The 25253-nt window shown below is 44.5% G+C and overlaps 1 protein-coding gene across 1 annotated transcript in view; it reads left to right on the forward strand.

Moving 5' to 3' along the window:
- The first annotated feature begins 2785 nt into the window (after positions 1-2785).
- LOC101121414 (apolipoprotein L3-like) overlaps positions 2786-25253 on the forward strand; it is a 114997-nt gene continuing 92529 nt past the window's right edge. Inside the window, exon 1 of the mRNA XM_060413192.1 lies at positions 2786-2844. The gene's annotated coding sequence lies outside the window, so the exon portion shown is untranslated. The remainder of the gene's footprint in view (positions 2845-25253) is intronic.

Genomic DNA, 25253 nt, shown 5'->3' on the forward strand with positions numbered 1-25253 from the left:
AACATAGTTCTGGAAGTTTTGGCCACAGCAATCAGAGCAGAAAAAGAAAGAAAAGGAATCCAAATTGGAAAAGAGGCAGTGACTACTTGATGACGACGGTAAAGATAACGGTGGTGGCCTCAGTGGTGATGACAACAAAGTGGATGGAACATCTAACAAACTGCAAGGTGCTGTTTGGGTCCAGAGTGCACTGAGAGATCAGTGCACTGGTCGGGAAATTCCCATGAAATTCCAGACGTTGTGCAGTAACAGAGACTGATTTGGAAAAAACAAAAAAGAAAAAAATGAAACCAGTTGGCTGCAACATGTCAAGGAACTTCAGGATGTGACAAGGAGATCAACAAGCCTGGGGCAAACAGACATAGCCCATGGGACATCCAGGGGAGCCCATGTCATCTGACTTGGGCTGAGCATGGGGATACTCCTCCTCCAGCCCCGGGGACCAGAATGGACACGGGTCACTCAAGGGTGATGGAGAGCAGAGGGCTTATGTGCAGGTGCGAGAGAGGGTCAGCCATAAACAGAGGGACAGAGAGAGAGAACACGCCTCACCCAGCCTGCCTTCACATTTTTTCTAGGACTCTTGCAGAAGTTTCCAGAACCATCTTCCTGTGTTTACCTAAGGCACTGCCCTGCCCCCACCGTCTATTCCCCACGGGGCTAGAATGACCCTTAAAAATATCGACCTTAGCAGCACCTGCCTCCAGCTCTTCCCCGGCACCCATGACTCTGAGCACAGATGCCCAAAGCCTCCTAGTGTAATAGGGGCAGGGTCCTATAGCTGTTAGCTCGAGACAGTTAGGAGACTGTTGGCAGAGCAGGAGTAGGTGGTCCCAGAGCCCTCCCTCCAACACTCAGCCTGGCAGCAGTGTCCTCACAGTGTAGAGTGTTATAAGAGGGGGATGGCCGCCTTCTCCCTGGCCCTCCAGGCCTTCCAGCCTCAGGCCTGAAGGTGAGCTGAAGGGTGGGGGACAGGCTGGGGACGGTGACCGGCAGAGCTCCAGATCCCTCGCTTGGCCACCCACTGGCCGAGCCCATCCTCGGGAAGACAGTGAACCTCTCATCCATCCCCACCTCTGAGACCTGAGGTGGTGGAGGTCTCCATGGGTCCCAGTCCACAGAGGTCTCAGCAACTGGAGTAACTGGACACTGCCACTAAGGTGACAAATTTAACCAGCTTCATTCACTCCATTCAAGTTCCAAGAACTGGTCCAGCTGAGGTCAGCTGTCAACCCCAAGCAGGTGACAGAGGTCAGGGTTAAGCGGCAAGGACATTGCACAGCATTACTTCAAGGCCATTCTATGGTGGGGGCTGTTCTAAGAAGGGCAACAACTGGGGGTTAGGGATTAAGCTGAAGGGCATTTGCTGCAACACATGTCCCTGTGGATCCCATGCAATGATCTCTCCATGTTAAATGTGAAGCCTGAGGGACAGCTGGGTCTGGGTGCCCGGCTCCCTCAGTGATGACGGCTGGACAGGGCCTAGGGGCCTGATGGTGTTGTCAGCTGAAATCTGCCTCCTTATTGGGGCCTGGGCATGGGTGGGAGGACCTAGACTGGGTGCTGGAAGAAGGCTCTGGGCAGGGTAACCAGCCCATATGGGATCCTCTCCTCTTACATAGGGCCTGGACCTCAGAGAGTGAAAGTTGAGGCTTGGGAATTTGCCCTTTCTTGTCTGAACAGAAAATAACATTTCTATCCTGGAGGTTTTGACAGACATCATGAGCTGACAGTGACCTGACCTTAAGAACAAAGGATCTGACAACAAGAAGTCTGCGAAAACTAACCACCCCTCCCACACCTTTCCAGTCCAAGGGCTTTGCTGAGAGATATTAGGGACTTCAGGATGTTTACAGAATTAGATATTTCTCATCTCCTTGCATGGCCCAGCAGTAAACCTTTCTGGGCCCCAAACTCTGATATTTTGCTATTGTTTGGCTCACAGTATGTCAGACTCTTGGACTTGCATTCTGTAACACATGCAGCCCAAACTATTCTTCTGGACCCCGGGGTCCCCCGAGGGCAAAGCTAGATGCCATGTGGAGCCCTATACCATGGCCACAGATACAGAGCTCCACACCAAGCTCATCTCCCAAACTGACTGTGCCCCATAGCAACCGTTGCCATGAGCCCGGTGATCTAAACCGGTCAGCTCCCCGACCGCATAGTAGGTTAAAAAAAAAAAAAAAAAGCAACCCTCACCCTAATGGAGCACCTAGTGCCCTTCCTGCAGGAATTTCCTATGTGTTGAGGCTATAGGAATTGGCCACTGGCCCACAAAGAGCACCAAGCACGCCGGCTGATCAAATGATCAGCTGTCCCTGGTCCATCAGGAAGTCTGCCCACTGTGAGCAGCGCTCCTCACTCCCTCTGCCCTTTGTTCCCAATACTTACTCTCTTCTAAATACCCCGTATCTGGAAATTCTTTCCGACCCTCACACCACCACATTTTTGTGGCCCCTATACGGACTCTGAGAGGCTTTAGCAGCAGCCCCGGCTTCTCCCCACCAGAGGGCAGGAGCGCCCTCCCTACTTGTGACAACCAGAAATGTCCCCAGACATCCTGGAACATCTGCTGGGTGGGTGGGGGTTCGGGGTGCTGGTGACACAGTTCCCTGGGTGAGGTCACACCACTGGATCTTAGCTCTGGAAAAAACCCGGGAGCAAGGTCAGGACTGTGGGCAGGGAGGTTGGCCGGCCCCCGCCCGGAGGCGCTGACCATGACCCTCGCCCCACAGGGCCTTCGCCAAGTGGCGACAGCAGCTGGCGGCCATGAAGGTCTTGCAGACGAACTGCGCCGCCTACCTCAAGCTGCGCACCCCGTGGCGGCGGCTCTTCACCAAGGTGGGTCTGGAGGGCTCCGCGTGGCACAGGGACGAGCGGGCCTCACGCTGGCCTCCTGCGGGGCTCAGGCCCCGGGGCTGGCACTTTACCCTTGTGTCCCCGGGCCCAGAACTTGAGCCGGGAAGGGTCCTGCCCTGAGGATCTCGAGGGATATGAGCTGGGGCATGTGTCCAGCATGGATGTCCGAGGTATTGTCGACCCGCGCCCCCACATCAGCTCCACGTGTAGGCAGCACTGCCTACTCAGGAAATCTGGCTCCGGATCTGCATCTGACTAGGTCGTCCCTAGGCTTTACAAACATCCCTTTATTATTAAAGTGTCTCAGGCCGCTTTGTTCATAAAAAATAATCCGTGTTAGTTGCAATTTGTTTTAATTTTTCAGTTTTTAATTTTTAAAAACGCTGTCTTTTCTCCTCCTCCTGTAAAATGGTAAAATTCTAGTCTCTATCACTGTCCTTCCATGTCTGCACCCTTCGGTAGCTCAGCTGGCAGAGCAGAGGACTGTAGGGGTGGTTAGCTGCTGTCATCCTTAGGTAGCTGGTTGGATTCTGGCTCCAAAGACGTGGTTCAAGTTTTGGGCTTTGTTGGTGGCTCAGCTGGTAAAGAATCTGCCTGCAATGAGGGAGACCTGGGTTCTATCCCTGTGTGGGGAAGATACCCTGGAGAAGGGAACTGCTACCCCCTCCAGTATTCTGGCCTGGAGAATTCCATGGACTGTATAGGCCACAGAGTCGCAAAGAGTCTGACAGGACTGAATGACCTTCACTGTCACTTCCACATCTAGAAGAGAGTAGCTTGTCCTACCAGGTCTACACTGGTGGCTCCATTTCCCTGTATTCCTCACTGTTTTGTATATGCTGGGTTTAGACATATTTATGGCAAAGAAGGATGTTTTGCACTTGGGCAGCAGGCCTGCATGCAGGCCGCCGGGTCTCTCTTTGGCCAGCCTAGTTGCTCAGGAGAGCTGCAGGCTCCTAGACCAAACGCTTGCCAGGCATCTACCTGCTGACCCGTCCAGCCACCAAGCAGGTACACTTTCGGACCCTGGGAAGGAAGCAGCAGGAGGTGATGAGAGAGGTGGGGGCCAGCACTGGAGCTGGGGTGCTGCTTCCTGTCAGCGGGGGCCCACTCCCATAGAAGTTCTAGGGGGCCTTCCCTGCCTCTCCCAGCTGGTTAGATAGGACTGGGCTGTGGCTGCACACCTCCATCCTGCTCCCATCTCTTCATGGACTTCTCCCCCTACTCTCTGCTGTCTCTGTGTGTCTTACAAGGAGGCTAGTTGGTTTAGGGCCTACTCAGACAAGCCACAATGCTCTCATTACAAGATGTTTCACTTAAAGGGTTTTCAGAGACCGTTTTCCACATAAGGTCCCATACACAGTTGCAGAGATTAGGTCGTGGATGTACTTTTTTGGGCGCTATCATTTAACTCACTCCAGGACCCACGAATATCAGTTCTCCCTCTTAAGGTCCTCTGGACTGATGTTCACCTTATGCAAGAGAAGTGCTGGAGGTACCCAAGTCTGCCCACCAAGGGAGAGGGAGCAGTCCCCAGGTCTGCATGAGCATGAGCGCCCAGGGGCCGCTGATCCCAGAGTCCCTTGTGGAAGGGAGGGGTCCTTGCTCCCTTTCCAGCTGGCCATGTGTGTCCGTGGAGCCTCAGTGCTAATGCCTCTCCTTGTCCAGCCTCTCTTGTTCCCCCTGCTCATCCCTCCTCACTGCTGGCCCCTGAAGTGGACCGTCCACCCTGGTCCCAGCAAGTGCTCACCTCTTCACTGGCCTCCACTGAGCTGTCGACTTTCCTACTGGTCTCTGATTCCTGGCGTTAGCGATCCCCTCATCCCTAATTTTATACAGTTGCTTGTTTTTCCAAATGATTCTGAAGTTTCCTCCCAGACTATGACTGTGAATACAGAACTAGAAATGTCTGTTAATTTTCTGGCTGTGGTCCCCTGGGGTGATGGTGAGATGCTCAGAGGGGCACCGTGGAGGGATAAATAAATTCAAGAGCAAGTGAGATCACATCCGATGCTGTGTCCCAGCATCTCCCCTTTATATGCCAGCAACAGGCATTTAGAGACAGAGGACGATGTGGTGGCCAGGCCAATGAACTTTGTTCTCTGATTGTTGGGCAAGTAAAAGGGCTTTAGCTTCCTATTAAGGTTCTATAAAACACTACAGTGAGGACAACCTAGAGAGATCAACAGAAAAGATGACACTGATTCTGTTTTTTGAATAATTTTTCAACAGTGACCAGGTAATATCTCTAAGTTTTTTTCCTGCAAAAATGTCATACTTTTTTCTGAATTAGCAGCTGTAGCAGAGACCAATAGAAAGGAAAGTGAAGCTACTCCGTCGTGTCCAACTCTTTGTGACCCCATGGACTGTAGCCTTGTGGGATTCTCCAGGCAAGAATACTGGAGTGGGTTTCCATTTCCTTCTTCAGGGGATCTTCCTGACCCAGTGATCAAACCCAGGTCTCCCACATTGCATCGAATTCTTTACTGTCTGAGCCACCAGGGAAGCCCTGAAGAGACCAAATAATCATTCCCAAATTTTCATCCTTCACTCCTTTAAAAAAAATTTTTTTAAGTTTCTAATTATAGGAAAAATACACACCATAAAATTAACCACTTTAGCCATTTCTAGTGTCCTTATTTTTTATAGAAAAGACAGTGAGTTTAGCCCTGTCTCCTTTGTAGCTCCATGTAACCTCATTGCTAAATTTTGACTAATCAAAGATGAGAGGAATGATGTGTGGATCTTCTAGGTCATGCCTTTGAAGGGAAATTATGAGCTCTGTGTCCTTCTCTGCTCTATTTTGGGTGGAAATGTCTGATGAAAACCAGCTTCCACATTGGATAAGACCCCTCACTGGAAATGATGGCTGAGCAGTAACAGGCTGGACTTCTGGTCGACTTCCTACCACCTGCCTCCCAAATGCCTAGCAACTTGGACTTTCAGGTCTGAAATGAATACATCTACATTGTTTGAGTGAATATGTTAATATCTTGTGAGCCCTTTGTTACAGCAGCTCAGCATCCACGTCCTAACCAATACGAAACCATCCCTAGGCTTCATTCCTCCTCTAGGCTTTGAGTCTTCTCATCCTTTCAGAACGCTGACTCTCTGTTCAGCCTCTGGAAATTGACCATTGCTTAGGTCGCCTGTGGCTTTGACATTGACTTCTCCCAGGATCCCATGTCTGAGCCCTCACCTCTCCAGGGGATCCCAACACTGTGGCCTGTGAATCAATGACCCCTTTAGGCTTCTAAGACTCAGTTCCCAGACTGGCCCAGCCCAGCTCTTGTATTAGACAAGATTAAGGATCACCCCTCCACCTCCACACCCATCCCTCAGCCTTCCTCTTGACTTCTACACTTAACTGGTGACATAGACAAGAATGAGAGGATGGCAACTATAGGACCAAGGCCAGGGGGTAAGAAGATTTGGGACTAACTTCTAATAGGTACGGGCATTGTTTTGGGGATGATGGAAAAGTTCTGGGATTATGTAGTGGTGATGTTTGTACACATAGTGAATATACTAAAAGCTACTTTTCAATGGTGAATTGTATGTTATGTGACTGATATCTCAATTCTTTTAAAGGGTACTTTTTAGAAAGCTGTGGAGATGGTAGGGAAAGAGTTTCAAAGAGTACATCCTGAAAAGGGACAAGAAAGGGGTAATGGAGAGTCAGGTGGAGAGAGGACAGGGCAGAGGGGAGGAAGCCGTGACCAGCTGTCTTCCTACAGAAATCAAGGTGACAAGTGACAAGGGTCCTGTGTGGAGATGCCGGTGTCCAGCCCCAGTGGATCCAGGGTCATTTGAAGGGGAGATGGAGTCGAAATCTGGGAAAGGGCTATTTAATTAGAAAAGAGAGATTAAGGAAAGATAGTGTAGTAGGAAAAATATCAGAGAAAAGAGGCTAAATAACTTGGTTTACATGGAAAGCTAATAAAGTCTCAAGACAAGAAATCTGCACCATCTACATAGGCCACTGGTGCCCACTTGAATAGCGGAGGGTGCCCCGCCTTGAGCTCCCTCTCGCATGGGTCTTAGAAGGGCAAGTAAGAAGACATGGCGAGCCTCCACACTCCAGATGGGAATTCAGCCAGAAAAGAAGAGAAGGAGAAAAGACCACACAGGGGAAACCAGTCTTTCCAGTGGCTGGTCCATCCTTTATAGTCCAGGAAAGGTTTTTATACATTTGGTTGTACATAGAGATCGATGGATAATACAAAATTATGCAAGGTCAGCAGCCCTGACTCTTATCGAGACCAGGCTTTCTCTCTGCATACCTAGCTGTATACACAAGTCTTAGGTGATTTACATCATCTTCTGGCCAGGAGGCCTGTTAGAATTTTATGGCCCTTTTCTAATAAGGGTCCATCAAGCAGAAAACTTACTTGCCTTAAAAATGTTGTTCTTACTAAAGTCTGGTGCCACTCTCAGAAAGCACTATTTCAGGTTACATTCTTACGTAGCAAGGACACAACAATTTATCACAAGGAAAGAGGAGTACAGTGATTTATAATAAAGAGAAAGTTCATTAACTCAAAAGTCTAGTATTGCTAACATCAAAACTGCTATATTCTTTTTCTACATCCCAATTACATTGATTAATATCCTCCAGGTGCCTAAAAGTTAAAGAATATGGAGGCCTGGCAGCAGTCATTAACTCAACAATGAAAACTTACACTAACATAATTCTTAGCTCTTTAAAAAAGGCTCTGTATCTTTAAGACGTTTTAAGCTTCGTACCTCTCACGGTTGGGGGGCTGTAAACAATCACATGCGTAGTTGTAAAAGTCCGGACATACCAGTCAGGTAAGTTAGAAAGCTATCAGAGGGGTTTAAGCTGAGACTCTTTTTATGCCCAGGAGACTTATTGACTGGAGCTCTAAGTTAATTCGTATTAGAGGAAGGTGGTGGGGGACAGCCCCCTGTTAATGTCAGAAGAGTTGGTGAAAGCATAATGCAGTAAGGCAGGCAGACTCTGGTTTTGGGGGTAGATGCTTGATAAAATCCAGCGAGGTTCCCTTAAGGCCAGACTCGCCTTTGCCTGTCGGACCCCTTAACCTAATGACCTTTGCCACGGGCAGGACTCCTCATGCTGGCTCCCGGCATCTCCCCCTTTTTTAATTTCTTAAAGCAGCCAGATGCAGTTCAGTCGCGAGCCTCTGAAGCTCTGCCGAAGAATCCTGACAATACAAGGAAGAATGATTATGAGGAGCAAGATTAGAGCACCCATAGCAACATACCTAAAAACAATAGACTTCCAAAAATGAAGTTAGAGAATGTATGGAAAAAGTCATTGGCTGCTCCTGCTTCAGTAAAATCTAATCGAGAGTGTTCCATAGTGTGTATCTGATTATGAAGTTTCCCTAAGTCTAAACTAATATCTGAGCTATTCCAAACACCTGAAATATGATTTTTCAACATATTGGGCATTTGCACTTGTTGAGTCGATGATATTGCTTCCCCAGTAAGAGTAACAATAACAATAAGAGTAATAGTAACAATAACAGTAGTAGTAACATAACAGTAGTAATTGTTGTTCAGTTCAGTTCAGTTCAGTCGCTCAGTCGTGTCTGACTCTTTGCAACCCCATGAATCACAGTAGGCCAGGCCTCCCTGTCCATCAACATCTCTCGGAGTTCACTAAGACTCACGTCCATCGAGTCCATGATGCCATCCAGCATTCTCATCCTCGGTCGTCCCCTTCTCCTCCTGCCCCCAAACCCTCCCAGCATCAGAGTCTTTTCCAATGAGTCAACTCTTCACATGAGGTGGCCAAAGTACTGGAGTTTCAGCTTTAGCATCATTCCTTCCAAAGAAATCCCAGGGTTGACCTCCTTCAGAATGGACTGGGTGGATCTCCTTGCAGTCCAAGGGACTCTTGAGAGTCTTCTCCAACACCACAGTTCAAAAGCATCAATTCTTCGGTGCTCAGCCTTCTTCACAGTCCAACTCTCACATCCATACATGATCACCGGAAAAACCGTAGCCTTGACTAGACGGACTTTAGTCAGCAAAGTGATGTCTCTGCTTTTGAATATACTATCTAGGTTGGTCATAACTTTTCTTTCAAGGAGTAAGCGTCTTTTAATTTCATGGCTGCAGTCACCATCTGCAGTGATTTTGGAGCCCAGAAAAATAAACTCTGACACTGTTTCCCCATCTATTTCCCATGAAGTGATGGGACCGGATGCCACGATCTTCGTTTTCTGAATGTTGAGCTCTAAGCCAACTTTTTCACTCTCCTCCTTCAATTTCATCAAGAGGCTTTTGAGTTCCTCTTCATTTTCTGCCAAAAGAGTGGTGTCATCTGCATATCTGAGGTTACTGATATTTCTCCCAGCAATCTTGATTCCAGCTTGTGTTACTTCCAGTCCAGCATTTCTCATGATGTACTCTGCACAGAAGTTCAATAAGCAGGGTGACAATAGACAGCCTTGACGGAGTCCTTTTCCTATTTGGAACCAGTCTGTTGTTCCATGTCCAGTTCTAACTGTTACTTCCTGACCTGCATACAGATTTCTCAAGAGGCAGGTTAGGTGGTCTGGTATTCCCACCCCTTTCAGAATTTTCCACAGCTTATTGTGATCCACACAGTCAAAGGCTTTGGCATAGTCAATAAAGCAGAAATAGATGTTTTTCTGGAACTCTTGCTTTTTCCAAGATCCAGCGGGTATTGGCAATTTGATCTCTGGTTCCTCTGCCTTTTCTAAAACCAGATTGAACATCAGGGAGTTCACAGTTCACGTATTGCTGAAGCCTGGCTTGGAGAATTTTGAGCATTACTTTACTAGCATGTGAGATGAGTGCAATTGTGCAGCAGTTTGAGCATTCTTTGGCATTGCCTTTCTTTGGGATTGGAATGACAACTGACCTTTTCCAGTCCTGTGGCCACTGCTGAGTTTTCCACATTTGCTGGCATATTGAGTACAGCACTTTCACAGCATCATCTTTCAGGATTCGAAATAGCTCCACTGGAATTCCATCACCTCCACTAACTTTGTTCATAGTGATGCTTTCTAAGGTCCACTTGACTTCACATTCCAAGATGTCTGGCTCTAGATTAGTGATCACATCATCATGATTATCTGGGTTGTGAAGATCTTTTTGTACAGTTCTTGTGTGTATTCTTGCCACCTCTTCTTAATATCTTCTTATTCTGTTAGGTCCTGACCATTTCTGTCCTTTATCAAGCCCATCTTTGTATGAAATGTTCCCTTGGTATCTCTGATTTTCTTGAAGAGATCTCTAGTCTTTCCCATCCTGTTCTTTTCCTCTATTTATTTGCATTGATCGCTGAAGAAGGCTTTCTTATCTTCTTGCTATTCTCTGGAACTCTGCATTCAGATGCTTATAGCTTTCCTTTACTCCTTTGCTTTACACCTCTCTTCTTTTCATAGCTATTTGTAAGGCCTCCCCTGACAGCCATTTTGCTTTTTTGCATTTCTTTTCCATGGGGCATCCGAGGTCAGGGGAGACCGGGAGAAGCCACCTCGCGCCCGAGGCCAGGGGTGGTGACCCTGAGGAGCCACCCCGAACCCAAGGCCAGGGGCGGCAGCTGGGAGGAGCCACCCATGCCCGAGGCCAAGGCCAGTGGCTGGGAGGAGCAACCCGAGGAGCGGTGGCTACGCAGGCACAGCAGGGCCTAGAGGAGCTATCCCACGTTGAAGGTGAGGAACTCTGGCGGTAAGGAGACACCCCTCGTCCAAGGTAAGGAACAGTGGCTGTGCTTTGCTGGAGCAGCCGTGAAGAGATACCCCACGCCCAAGGTAAGAGAAACCCAAGTAAGATGGTAGATGTTGCAAGAGGGTATCAGAGGGCAGACACACTGAAACCATACTCACAGAAAACTAGTCAATCTAATCACACTAGGACCACAGCCTTGTCTAACTCAATGAAACCAAGCCATGCCTGCAGGGCAACCCAAGACAGGCGGGTCATGGTGGAGAGGTCTGACAGAATGTGGTCCACTGGAGAAGGGAATGGCAAGCCACTTCAGTATTCTTGCCTTGAGAACACCATGAACAGTAAGAAAAGGCAAAATGATAGGATACCAAAAGAGGAACTCCCCAGGTCATTAGGTGTCCAATATGCTACTGGAGATCAGTGGAGAAATAACTCCAGAAAGAATGAAGGGATGGAGCCAAAGCAAAAACAATACCCAGCTGTGGATGTGACTGGTGATAGAACCAAGAGCCGATGCTGTAAAGGGCAATATTGCATAGGAACCTGGATGTCAGGTCCATGAATCAAGGCAAATTGGAAGTGATCAAACGAGATGGCAAGGGTGAACGTCGACATTCTAGGAATCAGTGTACTAAAATGGACTGGAATGGGTGAATTTAACTCAGATGACCATTATATCTACTACTGTGGGCAGGAATCCCTCAGAAGAAATGGAGTAGCCATCATGGTCAACAAAAGAGTCCAAAATGCAGTACTTGGATGCAATCTCAAAAACGACAGAATGATCTCTGTTCATTTCCAAGGCAAACCATTCAATATCACAGTTATCCAAGTCTATGCCCCAACCAGTAATGCTGAGGAAGCTGCAGTTGAACGCTTTTATGAAGACCTACAAGACCTTTTAGAACTAACACCCAAAAAAGATGTCGTTTTCATTCTAGGGGACTGGAATGCAAAAGTAGGAAGTCAAGAAACACCTGGAGTAACAGGCAAATTTGGCCTTGGCATGCGGAATGAAGCAGGGCAAAGACTAATAGAGTTTGCCACGAAAATGCACTGGTCATAGCAAATACCCTCTTCCAACAACACAAGATAAGACTCTACACATGGACATCACTGGATGGTCAACACTGAAATCAGATTGATTATATTATTTGCAGCCAAAGATGGAGAAGCTCTATACAGTCAACAAAAACAAGACCAGGAGCTGACTGTGGCTCAGATCATGAACTCCTTATTACCAAATTCAGACTGAAATTGAAGAAAGTAGGGAAAACCGCTAGACCATTCAGGTATGACCTAAATCAAATCCCTTATGAGTATACAGTGGAAGTGAGAAATAGATTTAAGGGCCTAGATCTGATAGATAGAGTGCTTGATGAACTATGGACTTAGTAATTGTTGTTATTAAAGCTGAATTCCCTAAGATTAGTAAGCCCATAAATTATCCTGATCGCATGAAATCTTGTAGTTGTTTTAACACAGCAATACCATAATTATCATACTAATAAGTAGTTACAGTTACAGGCACCATAATGTAGGATGGACGTTTTAGCACCACGAAAGAACAAACATTATATTGAGAAGTTAAGCAAGATGAAAGCATACATTGTTCACGGGACACTACATTAGGGCCACCTGAATAATTCATTTGTACATTGAGTCTTCCGGAATCACTGGCAAAGAGAAAACCATAAGGAGCGTGTGAACAAGCCAAATCAGAAGTAGAATTATTTTCTGTCGGAGTTCGCGCTGCAGCAGCTCTCAGTCCCACTGGAATCTGGATGCTTATCTTGCCTCTCCTGCTGGTGGGTGGGGCGGCCCTCGCCCTGCTGTCTGCTGAACTGGCCTTGGGCTCAGCAGCAGCCAAGCAAGCACAGACCGATGCTGGCAGGGCTACCGGCTGCGACTGTTCCGTGAGGTGGCAGCAGCAGAGGAGTGCCCTTTCTTTCTTTCTTTTTTTTGTGGTCACGGCAGTGGAGGCACCAGGTGCCTGGGGGGCTGTGACATGACGAATCAGCCTGCCCGGGATCCAAATTGGCGAATCTGCGTCCTGCAGAAAAATACAAGCACATCCTTGACTGCTAGTTAATAATGGGTCAGGACCCCTCCATTGTCCGGAGAGGAGGTCCTTCCATTTCACCAATGGCTTTGCATTTTGTTGTTCCAGACGAATCAGCATTTAGGTTATTTATTACAAAGAGAGCTGAAGAATCAAAGCTACTCCATTTTGTAAGGTTCCGGGAAAAGAGCCTTTGGAAATCCCCTGACCTCACCCCACCCCACCACCTGCGAACCAATCAGAACCCTTGGCCAGCCCGGGAAATTTGAGTCAAGCCCGGGAAAGGAGAACCAATCAGAACTCAACACCTAACCGTTCACCAGAAGGTGACCAATCAGACCCGGAGACTCCCGTTTTTTTAATTTTTCGCGCAATAATACCCTATATAAGCAATGTAACCCAGAGCTCAGGGCTCCTCCCTATAGCTGCTGCGTCGGTATCGGTGGGAGCCCCAGCTCGAGCTTGGTAATAAAAACTCTCTTGCTTTTGCATCGGATATCGGCTCCCTGGTGGTCATTGGGAGATTTCGCGACTTGGGCATAACACTTGGGGTCTCGTCCAGGATCTCCCACCGGCTCCACGGGAAGACCGATCCGGAGAGTCATCTGCAGCCGGTAAGCTTCTTTCTGTGTTTCTTTTCACTCCTGGCAGGGCCTGGTATCTGAGACTGGTGTATGACTCAGGCGGAAGTGCTGGAGAGTCACCGGTGGGGGTCGTTGGGAGACGTCCCTGACCCCGGCGTGGGGGGACGGAGTGCCCCTGTTCTCTGTAGATGATAGCGGGTCGCTCCCGCTGAACGGCCGGAGGCCGTCGTCGTTCGGTTTTACCTCCGGATTCCCGGAGGTGTATTTCTCCTGTCTCTCTTTCTGTTTGTGTGGCTGTTTGTATTGTCTGTGTTAATTTACCAACATCTGACTGATCCAGGGATGATGGGGCAACACCATTCTAGCCCCACACCTCTATCCTTGGTTACTGATAATTTTAAGGAGGTCAAGATGCGCGCTTATGACCTCAGTGTAGAAATTAAAAGGAATAAAGTAATCACTTTTTGCAGCACAGAATGGCCGACCTTCTATGTAGGCTGGCCCTCAAAAGGCACCTCTGACTTGGGAACTTTACACCAGGCTCTGACCGCGGATCGGACACCTGACCAAGTTCCCTTTGTCAGCACATGTGTCTCCTCGGACAATTCATTTCCGAGTGTTAGACAAGAGCCCAGTTTCGGGCCCTGGAAGGGGTCCCTCTTCCTGCAACAAATGGCGACTCTGGCTTGGACTCTTCTTCGCCGAGACTGACATCCTGACCACTCGGGGTACTCAGGGGCCAGCTTGCCTGCCAATGGACCAGACCCAGCGGCCGCAACTGGGACCCTTTTGTCCCTGGTCTCCTCCTGACGCGGACAACTGGCCAGAGTGCCCTGACCGGTAAGGAACAAGAGACTTTATTGATCTCTCTCCCCTTCCCTCTCTGTCTCCTCTCCTTAACCCTTCCTATCCTTCCCTGTTTTTCTAGTCCCCCAGTCCTGGACACAGGAATCTGGTCAAAGGGCCCTCAGCCTGAGCTGAGGATTGGAGACTGATCACCTCCTCTTGGCAGAGAACTCGAATTCTGGTTCTGATTTCTGGTAGGGCCGAGTTCCAGCCCTCCCTTCTCTGGAGGCCCAGGGAAAAGTCCTGTAACGCCTGAGTATCTGTAGGTGGCAGGAGACGTCTGTAAGGCCTCCCCTTTTGCCCCCCCTCTCCTGCCTCCTCTCCCTTCTTTTTCAACCTGGCTTCCTTTCCTTCCTTGAAATCTTTGATGTTAGTACTTGGATCTGAAGTTCTGTGTCTCTATAAGAGGTTTTCTGAGAGACTGTATTTTTGTATTTAATGGCTTCTCTGGTGGAGCCGAGGTTAAAGCGTCTGCCTGCAATATGGGAGACCTGAGTTCGATCCCTGGGTCGAGAAGATCCCCTGGAAAAGAAACTTTTGCTTTGTCTGACAACCATGTGGTTTAGACCTGCCGCCATTTCGTTAAAACTTGATTTTCTTTCCCTGTGCCTTGAGACCAGGGCTCTCAGGAACACTTATCTAGACCATCTCTAACTCCTGACACTGAGGGAAAAAAAAAGACTTAAAGCTAGATCTTACACTGTGTCTGTCTAAATATGTCTTGGTAATATTCTTGTATATGATCTCTATTTATTTGGCTTAAAAAAAGGTAAGTGCTTACAAATCAAGTAATTCTAAATTAAACAATAAATTCCAGGTTTATGTAAACTGGGAAATATTCAGTGTTAAATACCTGATATTAATGTTTGTTTGTTGACCTATTTAATATAGACATGTCTTAGAGTACTTAACGTTAAGTAAAATATTTTCATTGTACCTAGGTTTAATATGAGTTAAATATTATATCTGTTACAAGTTTGTCAACAAGAAAATTGCCTCAAGTAAGAAAAACTTCTAAAAAATGTAAATGAGATATGAGCATTTAGATAAACTCTATTAAAAATAATTATGCTTTAGAAATGTCTGTCTGAAATAGTCTGTCCAAATTGGGGTAACTTAAATTGGGTTGTGCTAAACTAAGTGGTGGAAGTTCACTGACTAGCTAGCTCATTTCCAAATAGAGTAAAATTTTAAAACATTTATTACTAAACATTAGTTTCCTCTTACAAAGAAGCTAAAAAATTTGGGACTGTTAATGACTAAAAATAAGCTGGTGCAAGAACTTAAATTTGGCTTTTCTCTCTGTTAAAAGGACACACTTTCTTCAGATGTTGAACTGCATTTGACAATAGATTTAAGTTCATTTGCCTCTTAAATGGTCTGTTCTGTATTTGCCTCTGAAATCCCATATTGTTACTTTGGCTGAGTGAATAGCTATTGTTTCACAGTGACCTATAGTCCCATCTGACTGAGTGCTCAAAACCTTTCTGATATTTGTTGACAAAACTTCCTAAATCATTCTATGAAGCACTTTTGGCTTTTAGCTAACTTTGGGGTGCTTCAGAGGGCCCCTGAAGCATCCCAAAGAGATATTAAACTGTGTTTATTTGGCTGGTTAAATTACATTAAAAAAAGATTATCAAATGAGTAATAAATCTGCTCATATTATAATGTAGGGTAAAGTTACTAATACAGATATCCTAAAAATTATATAGAGTTTTTAACATTCTGATATGTCCTGGTATTTTAATGAAAAACCTGATGACTTCACAAAAGTTAGCAAAAGGACTAAATAAACCAGTGAATATGCTTATAACTTTTATGGTTTCTATCTGAAAAATTATGGGGTTGAATCTTACGTTTTCAGGGAGTAGCGGAAATCTTCCTCTCAAACTAATTATGACAATACTTTGGTAAAATTAAACGTTATAAACAAAACAATTATATTTTCTATCTGACTCCTCCAAAAATTAGAAGTTCTTAGGTTTCCAGTAAGTTTATCAAATGAGTTAGAAAGGTTTTCTAATGGATACAAAAATCTCAAGAAATTTTTGAGACCTTAAAAGGGAAAAATTCACCTAGATTTGTTATGCAAAAATCTGTGATAAGCCTTTGGTGTGAGTTTCCTATTTTATTTTAAAAGTTTTTTTATTTTTATTTTAGCCCTGTTTTATTTTAAAAGTTCAATCCGAGACTCTAAATGTTTCAGCAAAATAAAAGCCTATAATCAATTATGGTTATAGAAATCATCAGACCAAAATTAGTGAAAACAGACCTATTTTGCAAACAAACTAGCCTTAATTTGGTTATATTTAATAAAAATAAGGGTAACTTTAAGGAAAAAAGATATTTCGAAATGTTAAATACCAGTTTGTTAATGGAGGTCTGCATCTAGTAAGACTCATCTCTTAAATAGTTCTTTGCTGTTATGTAATGTTAATGTAAAATTTAATTGAATTCTTGAAGAACACCCTAAGTTTGTTTCTGAAGCTTATCTCAGTAATCTATCTTTGGATAAAGATCAGATGCCTCATGACCTGCAACCAGGACTGGAAAAAGACATAATTTAAGGGACTGTCTCCAACATGGATGGAAAGACTTTTTTTTATCAGGAGAAACTACACTACACCAGGATGAGAAGACGACGACATCAGAGGTAGACAGCTTCCCCAAGATGCAGGACCTGATTCATATGATCATTTATGTTTTCTTGACTTCTTAGACCTTTGCATATAAGTCAAATGCTTTTCTATCATAGGCCTGATCCTATGCTACTTTCAAAATCAATCCAATTGTTGGGTTTGTGGCCAATAACCTGTGTCTAGTTCTGGGTTACCTTGGTAAATTTCTCTATTACCAGACTCTAACTGGTTGGCCCTGAAAAAATTTACTTAAAAAATTAAATCAAACTAAAGATAATGAGTCTAGTGACACTGAAAAACTGGGCTATGTTCCTTATAGATGGTGCCAATATATAATTTCCCTGGAAGATAAAGATTCTACAGGGCAGACTAAGTCAGATAACCTGAAGATATACTGGGCTACATCCAATGGAAGTTCTTAACATAAGTCTTACTTGTGACGTTACTAATACTGCTGGCTATGTTATTTGTATTTCACCTGTTTTACAAAATTGCTGTTTCTTACACTGTATGTGTGTGAGGCCTCTAACAGAATAATATATAGTCCCGTATGAGATCAATGATGGTAACAGTGTAACTCTAGATATGGCAAGAAGCAACAAGAGGGAATATTCTCCTGGACCAAAAAGCTAGTAAGACAGGTGGTCCAGAGAATTTTAGATACTGTTTTATGGCCTAGTCCAGTAACAGCACATTGAGTGGCCTGTTTTCCTGAGAATGGACACTCTCAGCACCATGGGATAAAATGGTCATGAACTGCCCCCCTCATAATCATGATCAAGTTTATGAGCAAAAAGGGGCTCTGCCAACTGAAGACTGACACTCGCCATCTGCATCTACAAAGATTAAACCATGGCCGCTGCAACTGCTGACTTTCAATGCCCCTGAAAAAGGAGTTCAGGGTGAAAATCAAGAATAAGGCACTCTGTGCTCTGGGAAAAACTGGCAAAACAGGCCTTCAGATAGTTAGATCTTTTCAGGAAAAGATTTTATGAGTCCCAATTCTTGCATCTTCTCATACCTAGAGAAACTGACGTCATTAACAGTGAAATCTGCTTTGGCTATTAAGGAAAAGTTTACAATTAAAAGTCAAAATAGAATAGCTATGGTTCAGATAATCCTGGGAAATAACTAGGTGATGCTATGAGTGTACTTTCAGATTAGACCTTGTGTTGCTAAACCCTTGAGTTTTCTGAATCGTGTCAGGCTTGGATGCCACCATTTTCAAAACAATGTCTGCTGGAAGCTACTAACCTGACTTTTTATAAAACTAGGCAACTGGCTACATGGCTACAAGTCTCCCTGAAGTGCCAGGTCCAGACTGGGTTTCAGACCTATTCTTCTAAAAAGAAATGAGATTAAGATTTTAATCATACAAGACTCAGATCTAAAACTTGAAACTCAGAAATACTTCCAATTCAGTGTCTATACTCCAAGCTGGGGCAGTCCTATGCCCCATTTTGACAAAAAGTTATCACAGTCACAGTTTCCTAGTTCCCTAAAATTAAAACTGAGCAGGACTCTGGGGCTCTGGAGTGCAGATTTGTTCTGTGTTCTCTATTTCTTATCTGTAGGATATAGACTTTGTTCAGCCTCCTTGGCCTTCGCTGAATTCCAAAGCATGGATTCAAACAATTGCTAAGCAGGGAAGGGAGGGTCTACAAAAACAGAAACAATCAAAGGTTGGTACAGCCTCCAGACAGAGTCCTGGTTCCTACTCAAAGAAATATGCATAACAATGTCTTTGAGTCCCCATTCAGGTGGAAGATGGTAACTTCAGACTGAACACAAGATTCCTGGAGCACAGCTCTGTTGCCTCACCACCAACCCATCAGAAGGGGTCACAAAGCCTGCAACCCTCACCCCAAATGTTGCCTTCTGTTTCCGGGGACCAGAGATGACCATCCTGTTAGGTCTCCTGTTTGGCCCTTGTCTATTTCATCTCTGAGAGGGGCCAACTAAATTGCTGTTACTACAAGGGTAGAAGCTGGTTTCAGATGTGGAAAACCCCAACTTAGATCAGGTAGAGAGAGACTTCTGCTCTATTAGGCAGGTGCACATGCACAGCAGGAAGAAGTTACAGGAGAAAGAGACCTCCACCCCAATTCCCAAAAAGTATCTTGAGTATGAAGTCTCTCAGAGGGCCTATGTGCTGCGTTAGGGGAAAAACGTTGTTTTTATGTGAATCACTCAGGGGTAGCCAAGGAGTCCCTGGCCAAGATAAGAAAAGAGCTGAGTCAAAAAAAAAAAAAAAAACAAACAGAAATGTCTCAAAATTGGTTTGAATCCTGGTTCAACTCATTCCCCTGGTTCACAACTCTCATATCCTCCTTGGTGGGGCCCCTGATTATCTTGTTACTGCTACTCACCCTCAGGCCATGCTTATTAAACTAACTAGTGGCCTTCATTAAAAACTGCATCAACACAGTGCAGCCCATGGTACTCAGATCCCAATATGCCGCCCTGCCATCGGTCCCCTTAGCAGGAGACAATATAGACCTGACCTCAGACCCATGATTGGGTCTGTCCTGGATCCTAGAGAAGGGGGGAATGAAGAATCAAAGCTACTCCATTTTGTAAGGTTCCGGGAAAAGAGCCTTTGGAAATCCCCTGACCTCACCCCACCACCTGCGAACCAATCAGAACCCTTGGCCAGCCCGGGAAATTTGAGTCAAGCCCGGGAAAGGAGAACCAATCAGAACTCAACACCTAACCGTTCACCAGAAGGTGACCAATCAGACCCGGAGACTCCCGTTTTTTTAATTTTTCGCGCAATAATACCCTATATAAGCAATGTAACCCAGAGCTCAGGGCTCCTCCCTATAGCTGCTGCGTCGGTATCGATGGGAGCCCCAGCTCGAGCTTGGTAATAAAAACTCTCTTGCTTTTGCATCGGATATCGGCTCCCTGGTGGTCATTGGGAGATTTCGCGACTTGGGCATAACAGAGCATCTTGTAAAATCTGATGGGGGAAAACTATACTTAAATTCCCTTTCCTTAATTTTTGAATTAACAAAGCATGTGAGGGTAAATGATGGAAAATTAGACCACAATATTTTCCTATAGCAATCTGCCAGTTTTCATCAAACATTAAAAGTGCGTCAATCTGTTCCTTGTTATATGGAATCACCATCTCTGATGGCTCTTTCCCAAATAATTCAATGCTCTGTTTCCTCCCTTTTAATATCAATGTTGCTATCAAGCCTGGATAAGAAGCCACTACTTTTTTAGCTTGAGCGAGAAGATGGACCCATTCTAGGGGGCCATTTTGCCATAAAACTACATTTGGGGGGGGGTCTGGCTACCCCAATTACACCTATGGGGGTTTTATGGCAAAGGAATTATCAAGCAGTTGTCAATTTAATTTTTTAAATTTTTAAAATGTATGTTTTAACAACATAAATTTAGGGATTTGTTAATTTAGGTCTAAACTCCTTATCTCATTTAGGTATACAGATATACCTAAATGCAAAATGTATTTATATATGACAAGTATAAACTTATTGACATATATATAAATTAATATACTTGAACTAATCTCTATAATTAATATATTAATTAATATATATTACATCAATACAACATGTGCACAACTAATACCAACCAACACAAACCAATGTACTGTAATAATACATGTCACACGTATATAATTATACAGTATACATAATATATGTTACCACAGCACACAAATCTATACCAATCAATATCAGCCACATACACATTATATTACTGCAATATATATATAATTATACAGTATATATATAATATGTCTATATAGTATACATATTAATTCATATACAAAAAATTAAGTATAGATTTATAAATAGAATTAGGAATACCTTTATTATATTTTATTTATACCCATACCTAATTAGGCAAGCAGTAATTAGGCAAATATATTTATATTATGTTTTTATAACAATATATAAAGTATTGTTAATTGTTCCGCCTATTGATAACTAAGAAATTGAGAAAACCCTTCTCCAAGCAACTCCTATTTGAGACAACACGTCCCTCCCCCATAGGGTAAAGGGGAGCATAGGAACTACATAGGGTTGGAAAGTTCTGCAGGTATCCTCAAACCGCCAATCAAATATTTTTGAACTTTTAACTACTGTGGGGGCTTTAGGGCAAATGAAACAAAATTTGACCCCTGAAATCTATCAGGGCAACTTGCCAATCATCACTATTTTGTAAAAGACTTGCAGTTGATCCTCGTTGAATGGAATTAATATATTTGCTACTTCTTTTCAAAAAGTTCCACACCACCTTTTTTTTTTTAATATATAATTAATTGTGCCACCAAGCTGGGATAAGATAAAATTATTTTTCTTGGGGTCACTGGTAGATGGAACCAATGGGCCTTGTTGTCACAAGCATCCTGTAGGTGTATGTTTTGTGGCAAGAATAATTTAATCTCAATTTTGGTAATATTAATCCTAATTAACTGATCATTTAAAGCCTCATCCACTTTAACAAGAGCCGACTCTGTCTCATTAGTCAACTTTCTCTTAGAACTGGGATTAGGATCGCTTTTTAAGCAATCAAACAAAGGCTTTAAATCTGTAGTAGTCCAGTTTAAATGTTGGTCAGTTCAGTCGCTCAGTTGTGTCCGACTCTTCGTGACCCCATGAATCGCAGCACGCCAGGCCTCCCTGATCATCACCAACTCCCAGAGTTCACTCAGACTCACTCCCATTAAGTCAATGATGTCATCCAGCCATCTCATCCTCGGTCATCCCCTTCTCCTCCTGCCCCCAATCCCTCCCAGCATCAGAGTCTTTTCCAATGAGTCAACTGTTCACATGAGGTGGCCAAAGTACTGGAGTTTCAGCTTTAGCATCATTCCTTCCAAAGAACACCCAGGGCTGATTTCCTTCAGAATGGACTGGGTGGATCTCCTTGCCGTCCAAGGGACTCTCAAGAGTCTTCTCCAACACCACAGTTCAAAAGCATCAATTCTTCGGCACTTAGCCTTCTTCACAGTCCAACTCTCACATCCATACGTGACTACTGGAAAAACCATAGCCTCGACTAGACGGACCTTTGTTGGCAAAGTAATGTCTCTGCTTTTGAATATGCTATCTAGGTTGGTCATAACTTTTCTTCCAAGGAGTAAGCATCTTTTAATTTCATGGCTGCAATCACCATCTGCAGTGATTTTGGAGCCCAGAAAAATAAAAAGTCTGACACTGTTTCCACTGTTTCCCCATCTATTTCCCATGAAGTGATGGGACCGGATGCCATGATCTTCATTTTCTGAATGTTGAGCTTTAAGCTAACTTTTTCACTCTCCTCTTTCACTTTCAAGAGGCTTTTTAGTTCCTCTTCACTTTCTGCCATAAGAGTGGTGTCATCTGCATATCTGAGGTTATTGATATTTCTCCCGGCAATCTTGATTCCAGCTTGTGTTTCTTCCAGTCCAGCGTTTCTCATGATGTACTCTGCATATAAGTTCAATAAGCAGGATGACAATATACAGCCTTGACATACTCCTTTTCCTATTTGGAACCAGTCTGTTGTTCCATGTTCAGTTCTAACTGTTGCTTCTTGACCTGCATACAGATTTTTCAAGAGACAGGTCAGGTGGTCTGGTATTCCCATCTCTCTCAGAATTTTCCACAGTTTCTTGTGATCCATACAGTCAAAGGCTTTGGCATAGTCAATAAAGCAGACATAGATGTTTTTCTGGAACTCTCTTGCTTTTTCCATGATCCAGTGTTGTGGGTGTATCTAATTAATATCCCCTAATAATTTCTGGAAATCATTTACAGTTAGTAAACAATCTCTCCGCAGCTTCAAAGGGGCATTATCAGTTTTCAAAACTTTTGGCAGACCTGAATATGAGAAGCAAGTAAAGAGGTGTTGCATAATATCTTTATAAGCTTCTCCAGTTATCCTTCTGTAACCTAAATCTGGTGTATAGTTTTTTAGATGACAAGCTACCATCTAATCTTTGATTGAATACCTCCAGCAACAGAGAACTCACTACTCTCCAAGGTTCTAAACTCTCCCTCACCTTTTTCTCTGCAGCACCCCCATCCTGCCTACCACTTTCTCTAATCCCACCAACTCATTTTCAGTAGTAAGTGTGGGCCAGAAGCTGGGCCAGTCTTTCCCAGCAATGCAAGAGACATCTGCTCTAGTGTCTAACAGCCCTGACATTTTATTTCCTTGAATTAAAAAATCTTTTAAAGGCCTAGAAGCTGTAACCTTTCTGCATGCAAAAAGCTAGATCACTAGATCCAAATCCTCTGGGGCCCCTAGCTTGAGAAGTCAAGGTTTTTCTTGTATGATAATAACGTAAAAGCAAAAGCTGTGTTATTCTTTAACCTTTATTAATTTGCACACTTTTAGGAGGCAGTGAGATTAAAACTTTAATTTCCTCAGTAAAATCCGAATCTACTGCCCCAGGCACCACCGAAATTCCTTGAAAAGAAAGCGAGCTACGCCCTAACACAAGTGCAGAATGTCCTCAGGCCGGGGGCCAGCCACTCCCCTTGGAACTGGAGTAACGGGCACGTCAGGGGTTAATATTGTTGCCATGACTCCTTTCCGCTCCCTTCTCTCCTAGCCTGGGTGAGGCCCCGCCTGGGGGGATTTTCTCTGAGGAGCATGCTCTACATATTGTGCACATGTCCGCTTTCAAAGTTACTTTGTACAAAAAAACTTTTTATCTTTTTCAGCCTTAGGCATTGCTCTGGGAGATTTTGGAGGCAAAGTGGGGAATTCTTAAGCCCTGGGGAGGCGCAAGTGGAGGTGGCGGTAGTCGCCTTAAATCAGAAAGTGTTGGATAAATTGTTAAAGGTTTGTGTAGAGGGGGAGGGGGCTCGCCAGGGCGCCCAGCCACTGCATCCTGTAAGCCCTCTCCTTCCTCAGGAGGTAAAGCATAGTCTCCCCCCTTTTATTCGTCAAGGGCAGAAAATATGATCTGCGTAGAAGGTGGAGACCCACCACCATCCACCACCATAGCCTCTCCCATAGTCTATCTAACAGCCTCATGACAGGGGTCCAGAACATTTCTAATCATATTCCACAGAGCAAAAGCATAGTAAGTTTTTAGCTGTTTCCCTGCCTTCACCCAAGTATCTAAAGTAACAGTGCCCTTTTCTGGAAGCCAAGGACATTGTTCTTATACAAATTTTAAAAAAGGATTTGAACACTAGCCCTTTTAACTTTAATTTCTCTTTTGTTTAACAGTTGCAAAATTAGTTCTATAAAGAGTTGTCATTCTTTTGGCTCATTGTTACCCATGTCAGAAAATTAAGTTTAGTAAAGAAGATTCTGTTTCTACCTTGCCAAGGTTTCTAACGAAGCCAAGGGCGGTTTCTTTCAACCCGTAGAAAGTCTGCCTTGTCAAGGGTTTTACCCTTGCCAAGGGGGGTTTCTTTCAACCCGTCAGTTTCTTTCAACATTTAAAACACTTCCCACTCCTTCTAACCCTACCTATCATATGCAGTGGGGGTCCTAGGAACCCGAGTGGCATCCTATCCATCCCGAATTACTGAGCACTTCTGAGACCTACCTTCGAATAGCCTGTTCCAGGCATCACTTGCCAGGGTCCAGCCCCGGTGGATCCAGGGTAATTCGAAGAGGAGACAGGGTCGGCGTCTGGGAAAGGACTATTTAATTAGAAAAGAGAGATTAGGAAAGAATAGTGTAGTAGGAAAATTAGCGGAGAAAAGAAGCTGAATAACTTGGGTTACGTGGAAAGCTAATAAAGTCTCAAGACAAGAAACTTGCGCCATCTATGTAGGCCACCGGCGCCCACTTGAATAGCGGACAGTGCCCCGCCTTGGGCTCCCTCTCACGTGGGTCTTAGAAGCCAGGGCAAGTAAGTAGACATGACGAGCCTCCACACTCCAGATGGGAATTCAGCCAGAAAAGAAGAGAAGGAAAAAAGACCACATGGGGGAAACCAGCCTTTCCAGAGGCTGGTCCATCCTTTATTGTCCAGGAAACGTTTTTATACTTTTGGTTGTACATAGAGATCAATGGATAATACAATGCAGGGTCAGCAGCCCTGACTCTTATCGAGACCAGGCTTTCTCTCTGCATACCTAGCTGTATACACAAGTCTTAGGTGATTTACGTCATCTTCTGGCCAGGAGGCCTATTAGCATTTTATGGCCCTTCTCTGATAAGAGTCCATCAACCAGAAAACTTATTTGCCTTAAAAGTGTTGTTCTTACTAAAGTCTGGTGCCACTCTCAGAAAGCACTAATTAAGGTTACATTCTTACATAGCAAGGACACAAGAATTGATAACAAGGAAAGACGAGCACGGTGATTTATAACAAAGAGACAGTTCATTAACTCAAAAGTCTAGTATTGCTAACATCAAAACTACTATGTTCTTTTTCTACATCCCAATTACATTGATTAATATCCTCCAGGTGCCTAAAAGATAAAGAATATGGAGGCCTGGCAGCAGTCATTAACTCAGCAATGAAAACCTACACTAATATAATTCTTAGCTCTTTAGAAAAGACTCTGTATTTTTAAGATGTTTTAAACTTCGTGCCTCTCACGGTTGGGGGGCTGTAAAAAATCACATGCATAGTTGTAA

This window comes from Ovis aries, chromosome 3 (genome assembly GCF_016772045.2).
Source record: "Ovis aries strain OAR_USU_Benz2616 breed Rambouillet chromosome 3, ARS-UI_Ramb_v3.0, whole genome shotgun sequence".
NCBI lineage: Eukaryota > Metazoa > Chordata > Mammalia > Artiodactyla > Bovidae > Ovis > Ovis aries.